Source organism: Zalophus californianus, chromosome 10, assembly GCF_009762305.2.
Source record: "Zalophus californianus isolate mZalCal1 chromosome 10, mZalCal1.pri.v2, whole genome shotgun sequence".
In the NCBI taxonomy this organism is placed as follows: domain Eukaryota; kingdom Metazoa; phylum Chordata; class Mammalia; order Carnivora; family Otariidae; genus Zalophus; species Zalophus californianus.
This window is the reverse complement of record NC_045604.1, coordinates 98214129-98226049: the sequence shown is the minus strand read 5'-3', so window position 1 is coordinate 98226049 and position 11921 is coordinate 98214129. Positions and strand designations below refer to the sequence as shown.

At 40.8% G+C, this 11921-nt stretch overlaps 1 pseudogene; it reads left to right on the top strand.

The window, feature by feature from the left end:
* The first annotated feature begins 1539 nt into the window (after positions 1 to 1539).
* Positions 1540 to 2677, top strand: LOC113933654 (annotated as a pseudogene).
* Positions 2678 to 11921: the final 9244 nt, after the last annotated feature.

Genomic DNA, 11921 nt, shown 5'->3' with positions numbered 1-11921 from the left:
TTTGTGCCTTTGCTGGAAACCAATAAGCCCACTGCTCCTTAGTGTTGGCTCAGTGCTCCTCTGTATCAGAACTGATAGGCTCTATTCCTTCACCATGGCCAAGCATTCCCAGAGTGCAGCATTTTATATATTATAAGTCATGAATATTTTAAACTAAGTGCCTGTTGCTATAAAGGCCCAGTAAGTACATTTATAATTTTCCTGGTTTCGTGACTTTTGAAGAAACCAAAACCACAAATAAAAACTGTTTTATTTTGTTTTGCTTTATGATCAGTTACTCTTTTTTAAAAAGATTTTTTTTATTTATTTATTTATTTATTTATTTATTTATTTAGAGAGCACAAGCAGGGGGAGGGGCAGAGGGAGAGAGAGAATCTCAAGCAGGTCTGCATTGAGCACACAAAGTCCGCCACGGGGCTCCATTTCACACACCTGAGATCATGACCTGAGCCAAAACCAAGAGTCAGATAAACATCTGACTGACAACCCACTGAGCAACCCAGGCACCCCTATGATCAGCTACTCTTAAAAATAAAAATTGATACCTCTGCATTAATTTATTACCTCATGATTTATTAGAAAGTATTATCCCATATATTGGTTTATTTGGCCCTCGGAATAACCTGGGAAGTGTTATTATCTCCATTTTACAAGTGAGAAGTCAGAAGTTGAAAGAGGTTTTATAATTTGCCCAAGGTCACACAGCTAATAACTGGCAAAGCCAGGACTAAAATCCAGGTCTTTGAATAGCAAATAGCATTCTCTTTACATTGGAAAGAACCTTAGAGATATTTAATTCTGAACCCAAATGAGAAACTGTAGCTCGGAGAGGTTGAATGACCTTCTCCAGCTCATCTGTCTGGCAGATTTGTTCACAGCAGAGGGAGAATATTCAGTCTCCCTTCTTCACACTCTGCCTTAAGGATCTGCCATGTTCGAAATTACACATATACCTAGAGGTATAGAAATGATTTGTATTATTAATCATTTAGTGATTAGGCTGAGTAAACTGAAAAATACTGGTCACATTCCATGATTAGGCTGAGTAAACATTCCTTTATCACAGACTTCCAAGGGATTCTCCAAATATCTCAGCTGTGCTAAAATATTATACCGGAGAATGCTTTAAAAACAGTCTGAAACCATTTTTAGATGGTGCTGTGATATTTTTTGTGGCGCTCAAGTAGTACGTACTTTTCTGTAATTTGGACAGTGAAATTGATGCTATGGGGATTTTGTGACTGCTATGACTGGTGCCAAAGTAGATGTGCCCTCAGCGAGCAAAATCCTTCAGACTCTTAATGATTCCTGTAGATACAGGATTTGAAAGTCAGTTATAAAATAGTCTTCTGGCTGAAAAATGAGTAGATGCCTCTTAGCTTTTCCTAAATTTCAGTATCCAGATCTAGCACTAACTTTCATTTCAGGCCATTTTTCATTAAGAAATATGTTTTGATACTGGGAGGCTCATACCTGAATCTGGGTCTGGCTGTGGCCAGCAAGTCCTGGGCTGGAGCAGGAGCTGCGAGGTCTCACACTATGCAGACAAATGGAACTCAACCATAAGCAGAACATGGGAACTCAGTTTGTATGAATTACAATGAACACCTCAAGAGGCAATAATGGATGGCTTAGAAATTGTGATTTCATCTCCAAGTCTACATAGTGAATTAATGTGCCCAATTTGTTTGGATATGTTGAAGAACACCATGACTGCAAAGGAGTGTTTACATCGTTTTTGTGCAGATTGCACTATTACAGCCCTTGGAAATGGCAATAAAGATTGTCCTGGAGCGCCTGGGTGGCGCAGTTGGCTGAGTGTCTGACTCTTGGTTTTGGCTCAGGTCTTGATCTCAGGGTCATGAGATTGAGCCCCAAGTCAGGCTCCACGCTCAGCATGGAGTCTGCTTGGGATTCTCTCTCTCCTTCTCCCTCTGTCCCTCCCTGCTCATGCTCTCTCTAAAATAAATAAATCAATAAATCTTTAAAACAAACAAAGAATGCCCTACCTGTCAGAAAAAGCTAGTTTCTGAAAGATCACTAAGGCCAGACCCAAACTTCCATGCACTCATCAGTAAAATTTATCCAAGTTGTGATCAGTATGAAGTTCATCGAGAGAGTACTAGCCAGGATCCACAAGCATGATAATCAGCAAGCACTCAGTGAGAGCATTGAGGAAGGACTACAGATTACAGCGAGGCAAGAAACAGCAGATTGAAAACGGGAGTGGAGCAGAAGACGGTGGAGACAGGACCTAGTACCAAGCGGACCAAAACATCTGATGATTCCTGGCGTGAGCTTGATAACAGCAATGCAACAGTGGCAATCGATCCAGTACTGGATGGTGCTAGTGAAACTGACTAAGGATTCAGGCGTCATCCCACACTCACAGAAAAAGATGATAGTGCACAGACAAGATTATGCCGCTGTTGATCACTTATCCAAGTATCTGGCTGTGAGGTCAGCTTCAGAAGAACTTCGGAGCAAAGGAAAACCAAACCAGATGAACCTCGACACAGCCAGTGGGAAGCAGTAATATACCGTTTACATAACAACAGCCAGTGGGCAGTTCACTGTATTAAATGGCTCCTTTTCTTTGGAATTGGTCGGTGAGTAATACTGGAAAGTGCACAAACCCATGGAACCTTATTATGCACCCACAAAGGAGCACAAATGAGCTTTTACTAAAACCATGTCTGAGAATGAACTTTTTTATAGCCTATTTCCTTAATATTAAAGATGTAATGTCTTTACTTTTATGGATAGAATCTTGGATACATGGTTCGGTTTGCTTTCTGAGCCAGGCTCATTTACACTATTAGAAGATTTTCCCCTTAATTTAAGATTTCCTTTTTGGAAGGAAGTGTAATTATCTGGTACTTTTTCTTTCCTTTTAAAAAATATATTTAAGTTGTATGATTTCACAAACTATGATTCCATTTGGAGTACCCTTTTGACCCAGCAATTTTTCATAGTTCTGTATTCTTTTTTTTTTTTTTTAAGATTTCATTTTTAAGTAATCTCTACATCCAACACGGGGCTTGAACTCACAACCCTGAAATCAAGAGTCACATGCTCTACCGACTAGGACAGCCAGGCACCCCCATAGTTCTGTGTTTTTTTTTAAAGATTTTATTTATTTATTTGAGAGAGAGAGAATGAGAGATAGAGTACACAAGAGGGAAGAGGGTCAGAGGGAGAAGCAGACTCCTCGTCGAGCAGGGAGCCCGATGTGGGACTCGATCCTGGGACTCCAGGATCATGACTTGAGTCTAAGGCAGTCGCTTAACCAACTGAGCCACCCAGACGCCCCATAGTTCTGTATTCTTAAGTGAAGATTCGGTTGGCTATCCTTTTTCCTCCCCTCAAAAGTTTTCTAGGCCTACAGAATGTTAAATAATATGTATTTTGACTTTTTTTTCTGGAGTCTTATATATTTATAGTTTCCTATATAAGCTATAATATCTTCATGAAGATCAAGGCTCTAATTTAGTGTGCCTAAAAAGCCATTTTCATATTATTATTATTTTCATGGTATTTTCTTCCATAATATCTCATTTTTTAAAAAAGATTCTTTATGAACTTAATGTCTATTTGTCACACAATGTTATTTTTTTTTCCATTTTTTTCCCTCAAATTTTGGAATTTCTGATCCTGGGAAAAAGAAAACAAACAAGGGGCGCCAGGGTGGCTCAGTTGTTAAGCGTCTGCCTTGGGCTCAGGTCATGATCCCAGAGTCCTGGGATCTAGCCCCGCATTGGGCTCCCTGCTCGGCGGGAAGCCTGCTTCTCCCTCTGCCACTCCCCCTGCTTGTGTTCCCTCTCTCACTGTGTCTCTCTCTGTCAAATAAATAAATAAAATCTTTAGGAAAAAAAACAAAACAAAATGTCAAGTTCTAGGAAAATTTGGTTCACTTACAGATTTCACTTAAGAAAGAAAAATTAAATTGGTCTTCTGTAGTCTTCAAGTATATATTTATTTTTTTTAAGATTTTATTTATTTATTTGAAAGAGATAGAGAGAGTGAGTGTGCACACAGAGGGAGAGGGAGAAGCAGACTCCAGCTGAGCTGGGATTCCAATGTGGGACTCCACCCCAGGACCCTGGGATCATGACCTGAGCCAAAGGCAGACTCTTAGCTGACTGAGCCACCCAGGAGGCTTTTTTTTTTTTTAAGCTTTACTGTCACTTCAGTTCCTTTATTATGTATGTTTGATGTTTTTTCCTATTAAAATATGGAAATATTTTGCACTTTAGCCTTGACAAAAAGTACAAGGTATGTTCAAAGCTTCCCTAATTCTTCTATTATTGGTAACCACGTAAGTTTCAAGAATAACGACACATGGAACTAGGAACGGGGCGGGGAGGATGTTTGCTTCTGTTTGAAAAGTGTGTTCAGCATTTGAGCGGTCCTATAAGTTTATAAATTTGGTGCTCTGCTAATCACACTCTAGAGAAGCAAGTTAATGCAGCTTGAGCCTTGCCCTAGTGAAAGATAATTCTGTAGAAGAATGTCAGCAAGTAGAGTCATTTTACTCTTCTTAATTTAGTTTTATTGAGGAACAGTGTTGGGTGTTTGGTGCCAGAAGGCTTTATGAAGACAGATCAGAAATAAAATTGACTTGTGTGTTATTTTTCATCATCATCTTGATTCCAAGTTTATATTATCACAGTATTTACACATACTTGTTTGCATTGAGAAATTAACCCCAAATGGTGTTTTTTTTGTTTGCTTTTTTGCCAGCGGTGAGTAGTCCTCCAGTACTATTATAATTGAATAAACTGACCAGTCATTGTAAATATTTATCTGTCATTTGTTTACAGATTGGGGCCAGCTTGATGTTTTAAATCTTCAGCCCGATATGAAAACTAAAAGGCTCGGGCTCCTGGGTGGCTCAGTCGGTTAAGCGTCTGCCTTTGGCTCAGGTCATGATCCCGGGGTCCTGGGATCAAGTGCCACATCAGGCTCCTTGCTCAGTGGGAAGCCTGCTTCTCCCTCTACCCCTCCCCCCCTGCTTGTGATCTCTCTCTCACTGTGTCTCTCTCTGTCAAATAAATAAATAAAATCTTTCAAAAAACAAAACCAAAAAAAAAAAGAAAGAAAACTAAAAGGCTCATTAAATTTCTACCATTTTATTGAAAATATTTAAAATCTGTTTTTTACAATTTTATTGGTAATCTGTGCCATGAAATTTGATGACCACCAAAAATCAAGGGAAATTTCATATTCAACTCCTTTTCTGGTGTAATGTTAAGCTGTATAGATTATTAACACATGTCTACTGGTTATAACCCTGGTTTTGTGAAATAACTGCTTAGATTTTATTGGTGACAATAGATTAGTGGCTGCATTAAATAACTAAATTCCCATTGTGATTGAGAGTTTGTTTTTTTGTTTTGTCTTTTTTCTAAAGGAAGAGAGCATGAGAGATAGTGAGCATGAGTGGGGGGAGTGAGGCGGAAGGAGGAGAGAGAAAAGCCCAAGCAGTCTCCATGTACAGTGCAGAGCCCCATGCTGGGCTTGATCTCACAACTCCGAGACCATGACCTGAGCTGAGATCAAGATTCAGATGCTGAACCAACTGAGCCACCCCGGCACCCCCCATTGTGATTAATTGAAAAAACAAACAAACAAACAAACAAACATGCTTTATCACTTCACACTGCTAGGATTACTATAATAAAAAAGACAAATAATAATTGGGTGAAGATGTGGAGGAACTGGAACCCTGATACATTGCTGGTGGGGGTGTAACCACTTAGGAAAACAGTCTGGCAGTTTTTCCAAAGGTTAAATATACAGTCACCATATGATGCAACAGTTGCACTCCTGGGTTTATACCCAAGAGAAATGAAAACAGGGCGCCTGGGTGGCTCAGTTGGTTAAGCGACTGCCTTCGGCTCAGGTCATGATCCTGGAGTCCCAGGATCAAGTCCCGCTTCGGGCTCCCTGCTCAGCAGGGAGTCTGCTTCTCCCTCTGACCCTCCCCCCTCTCGTGTTCTCTCTCTCATTCTCTCTCTCTCTCAAATAAATAAATAAAATCTTGAAAAAAGAAAAAAAAAGAGAAATGAAAACATATGTCCACACAAAAATTTGTACATGAATGTTCATAGCAACATTTTTCACAGTAGTCCAAAAGTGGAAATAAACCAAATGTCCATCAACAATGAATGAACAGGGGTGCCTGGGCGACTCAGTTGGTTAAGCATCTGCCTTCGGCTCAGGACATGATCCTCTGACCCTCTTCCCTCTCGTGCTCTCGATCTCTCATTCTCTCTCTCTCAAATAAATAAATAAAATCTTTAAAAAAAATCAAAGCAAATTTGGGGCTCGTGGGTGGCTCAGTCGATTAAGCATCTGACTCTTGGTTTTGGCTCAGGTCATGATCTCAGGGTGGTGAGAGCAAGCCCCGAGTCGGGCTCCACCCTTGGCATGGACTCTGCTTGAGATTCTCTTTCTACCTCTGCCCCTCCCCATGCTTGCACACACACTCTCTCTCTCTCTCTCTCAAATAAAATAAATAAATAAAATCTAAAAAAAAAAAAAAAGGCGGGCTCCTGGGTGGCTCAGTTTGTTAAGCATCTGCCTTTGGCTTAGGTCATGATCTCAGGGTCCTGGGATCAAGTCCCACGTCGGGCTTTCTGCTCAGCAGGGAATTTGCTTCTACCTCTGTGCTCTCTCTCTCAAATAAATAAATAAAATCTTAAAAAAAAAAGCAATGCAAGTTTTTATCACTTGTGACCAAGTTTGAGGAGGAGTAGAGAAAAACAAAAGAGCACTGAGGTGTAATGCTGGGTGGCTGGTTAGCTAAGTCATTAGCTGAGTGGCTTCTGAAACTTCAGTAGCAAAACTACAACTCTGGAAGGCAGTCAGGCAGAGTCAAATTATGAATGCTAAATCCATTACAAATGTCAGTAGTCTACTTTCTTTATTGTGCCTTCCAATGAAAAAATTCAAAGTGCCTAAATAAGCAAGTAATTGAAATGATAGCAGCTGTTTTTTTTTTTTTTAAGATTTTATTTATTTGACAGAGAGAGACACAGTGAGAGAGGGAACACAAGCAGGGGGAGTGGGAGAGGGAGAAGCAGGCTTCCTGCTGAGCAGAGAGCCCGATGTGGGGTTCGATCCCAGCACTCTGGGATCATGACCTGAGCCGAAGGCAGACGCTTAACGACTGAGCCACCCAGGCGCGCCCCTAGCAACTGTTTTTTTTTTTAAGATTTTTTTTATTTGAGAGAGAGTGTGCACGAGTTGGGGGGAGGGGCAGAGGGAGAAGCAGATGCCCCACCAAGCCTGAGCTGGGATCCATCACAGGACCCTGAGAGATGCTCAACCGACTGAGCCACCCAGGCACCCTGATAGCAGCTGTTTTTTAAAGACTACTTTTTAATCGACATCTTCTTCAATAATGATACCCAGAATGTTCCACGCTAAAGAAGCTGTAATTTCACATTTGCTCAAGTATTGATTTGACTTAGCCAGTATGACACCAATCTTGGATAAAGTATGCAAACAACTTAATTTCATTTCCTCATTAATCAGAACTGAGAGGGAAAAATCAATGAGATGTTATAACAGAGAATCCCCCAAACCACATATATATGAGATTATCAAGAATGATGAAATAAATTTAATCAACTATGTGGAGGTCTCCTAGCCTTAGCATCACAAACCCGATTACATGGCTTTAGTGTTACAAGGGCGCATAGCCAAAGAGGAGCTGATCTGACCTGAGATTTCTTTAATCTAGCTTCCTGTAGTTGGTGGGCTTGGGAAAGATGGTTTTATTTTCAAAAATCATTTAAGAATTTCACAAGACTAAAACTCGACCTTGGCCCCATCTTTCCTCACACCCCATGTCTAGTCCCTCAGGAAGGAAATCCTGTTGATCTTCAAGAAGTATCCAGGATCTGACCACTTCTCTGACCCGGGCCAGAACCACTGTCATGTCCCACCCAGATGCTGCTATGGTCTCCCGGCTTCTACTCAAAATTTTCCTACAGTACCTTTTCTTTTCTTTTAAAGATTTTATTTGAGAGAGAGAGAGAGAGAGAATGAGCGGGGGGGAGGGGTAGAGGGAGAAGCAGACTCCCCGCTGAGCAGGAAGCCCAACGCATGGCTCGTTCCCAGGACCCCGGGATCACGACCTGAGCGAAGGCAGCTGCCTAACCAACTGAGCCACCCAGGCGCCCTGCAGTCTCTTTTCAACTCAGCAGCCAGAGGATCCTTTTAAATCAGAACACAGACTATGTCACTTCTCTGCTCAGAACCCTCCTGTAATTACCATCTCCACGTAAAAGCCGAAGTCCAGGCAATGACCTCCAATGGCTCACATGATCTTCACTGACCCATGCTTATCAATCTTCTCGCCTCCTCCCCTACTTCTCCCTCACTTTCTCTATTCTGCTGGCCACCTCCCTGAACCTCAGACACACCAGACAGCTCTTAGGGCCTTTATTCTGTTCCTTCTGCCTGAAATGCTTTTGCCCCAATTAGCCCCTTGGCCGCTCCTTCACCTCCTGCAAGCCATTGCTCAATGTCCGCTTCATTGAGGCCAACCCACTCTATTTTATATTGTTCTCTGTTCCCATTCCCACTATTAATTTCTAATTGCTGCTGTAACAAATTATCATATATATAGTGGCTTAAAATGACACAAATTTATTATCTTACATATTTATTATCTTCTGGAGGTCAAAAATCCAAATTAAGTCTTATAGGAATAAAATCAAGGTGTCAACAGGGTTGCATTCCTTCTGGAGGCTCCAGAGAGAATCTGTTTCCTTGCCTTTTCCAGCTTCGAGAAGCCCCCCTGCATGGCCCCTCCATCTTCAGAGTCAGCACTGTGGCATCTTCAAATCTCTCTCACCCCTGCTTCCATTGCCATCCATATCTCCTTTTCCAACTCTGACTCTCCTCCCTCCCTCTTCCCCTTAATAGGACCCTTGTGATTGCATTGGGTTGACCCAGATAATCCAGGATAATCTCTTCATATTAACTCCTTAATCATATCTGCAAAGTGCCTTTTGCTATTTAAGGTAAAATATTCACAGGTCCCAGGCATTAGGACATAGGCATCTTTGGGAAGCCATGACTTTGTCTTGCATGAATGATTCTCTTACCCTACTCAAGTTTTTCTTTTTTTCCCAAAAACACTTATCAACTTTAATATACCTTACCTATCTACTAGATTGGTTGATCATCCCTCTGCCATGATGTAAGCTCCATGGGGACATGAATCTTTGTCTCTTTTTTGACTGATATACCTCTAGCAACTAGAATAGACTCTGGCATATAGTAAGTGTTCAATGAACATTTGTTCATTGAAAGAAAAGGACTACTCATCTAGACAAATCAAGAACAGAAAATATCTTTTTATCTTTCCAAATGTGTCAAATGGGAAAGAAAACAAAAATCACCTGAGAAACTTATTTACAAATTCAGATTCTCTAGCCCCATCCTTCCCAACCCTGGATTTAGATTTATTAAATTTTGGATGGGGCTCAAGCCAACTCCAATGGGCTGAGGTCTATAATCAGTAGCTGGGCAAACATTGCTGGCTTCTCCCTGATAAACTTTCTAAAGCAGAGGTTCTCGACCTTTGCCTGCACATTGGAACTTCCTAGGGGGTTTCATTAAATACCAATACCCGTAACCTATCCCCAGCAATTCTGATTTATTTGGTCTCGGTGCAGGCTGTGCATTGGGATTTTTTAATTTAAAATCAATTAATTAACATACAGTGTATTATTAAGTTCAGAGGTAGAGTTTAGTGATTCATCAGTTGCATATAACACCCAGTACTCATTACATCAAGTGCCCTCCTTAATGCCCATCACCCAGGTACCCCAGCTCCCCACCCACCTCCTCTCCAGCAGCCCTTAGTTTGTTTCCTATAGTTAAGAGTCTCTTATGGTTTATCTCTGATTTCATCTTATTTTATTTTTTTATCCCTTCCCCTATGTTCATCTGTTTTGTTTCTTAAATTCCACATATGAGTGAAATCATATGATATTTATCTTTCTCTGACTGACTTATTTCACTTAGCAGAATACCCTCTAGTTCCATCCACATCGTTGCAAATGGCAAGATTTCATTCTTTGTGATGGCTGAGTAATATTCCATTGTATATATATACCATATCTTCTTTATCCATTCATCTGTCAATGGACATCTGGGCTCCTTCCATACTTTGGCTATTGTGGACATTGCTGCTATAAACACTGGGGTGCATGTGCCCCTTCAAATCCCTATGTTTGTATCCTTTGGATAAATACCTAGTAGTGCAATTGCTGGGTGGTAGGGTAGCTCTATTTTTAACTTTTTGAGGAACCTCCATACTGCTTTTCAGAGTGGCTGTACCAGTTTGCATTCCCACCAACAGTGTAAGAGGGTTCCCCTTTCTCTGCATCCTCGCCAACATCTGTTGTTTCCTGAGTTGTTCATTTTAGCCATTCTGACCTGTGTGAGGTGGTATCTCACTGTGGTTTTGATTTGTAGTTCCCTGATGATGAGTGATGTTGAGCACTTTTTCATGTGTCTGTTGGCCATTTGTATGCCGTGTTTGGAGAAATGTCTGTTCATATCTTCTGTCCATTTCTTGACTGGATTATTTGTTTTTCGGGTGTTGAGTTTGGTAAGTTTTTTATAGGTTTTGGATACTAGCCCTTTATCTGATAAGACATTTGCAAATATCTTCTCCCATTCCATGGGTTGCCTCTTAGTTTTGTTGACTGTTTCCTTTGCTGTGCAAAAGCTTTTTATCTTGATGAAGTCCCCATAGTTCATTTTTGCTTTTGATTCCCTTGCCTTTGGAGATATGTCTAGCAAGAAGTTGCTGTGGCCGAGGTCAAAGAGGCTGCTGCCTGTGTTCTCCTCTAGGATTTTGTTGGATTCCTGTCTCACATTTAGGTCTTTCATCCCTTTTGAGTTTATTTTTTGTGTTGGTATAAGAAAATGGTCCAGTTTCATTTTTCTGCACATGGCTGTCCAATTTTCCCAAAACCATTTGTTGAAGAGACAGTCTTTTTTCCATTAGATATTCTTTCCGGCTTTGTTGAACATTAGTTGACCATAGAGTTGAGGGTCCATTTCTGGGTTCTCCATGTGGTTCCATTGATCTATGGGTCTGTTTTTGTGCCAGTACCATACTGTCTTTTTTTTTTCTAATAAAGATTTTATTTATTTATTTGGCAGACAGAGGCAGCGAGAGAGGGAACACAAGCAGGGGGAGTAGAAGAGGGAGAGGCAGGCTTCCCGTCAAGCAGGGAGCCCTATGTGGGGCTCCATCCCAGGACCCCGGGATCATGACCCGAGCTGAAGGCGAACACGTAATGACTGAGCCAGCCAGGCGCCCCAGTACCATACTGTCTTAATGACTACAGATTTATAATATAGCTTGAAGTCCGGAATTGTGATGTCACCAGCTTTGGTTTTCTTTTTCAACATTCCTTTGGCTATTTCGGGGTCTTTTCTGGTTCCATACAAATTTTAGCATTCTCTGTTCCATTTCTGTGAAAAAAGTTGATGATATTTTGATAGGGATTACATTGAATGTGTAGATTGCTTTGGGTAGTATAGCCATTTTAACAATATTTGTTCTTCCAACCCATGCGCCTGGAATGTTTTTCCATTTCTTTGTGTCTTCTTCAAATTCTTTCATAAGTGTTCTATATTTTTCAGAGTACAGATACTTTACCCCTTTGGTTATGTTTATTCCTAGGTATCTTATGGTTTCTGGTACAATTGTAAATGAGATTGATTCCTTGATTTCTCTTTCTGTTGCTTCATTGTCAGTGTATAGAAATGCAACTGACTTCTGTGGGCCTTGGGATTTTTAAAGCTCCTACATGTTTCTAATGTGCAGCCATAGTTGAAAATCACTGTTCTGTAGTAATCAAACACACTCTGATTTTACATGG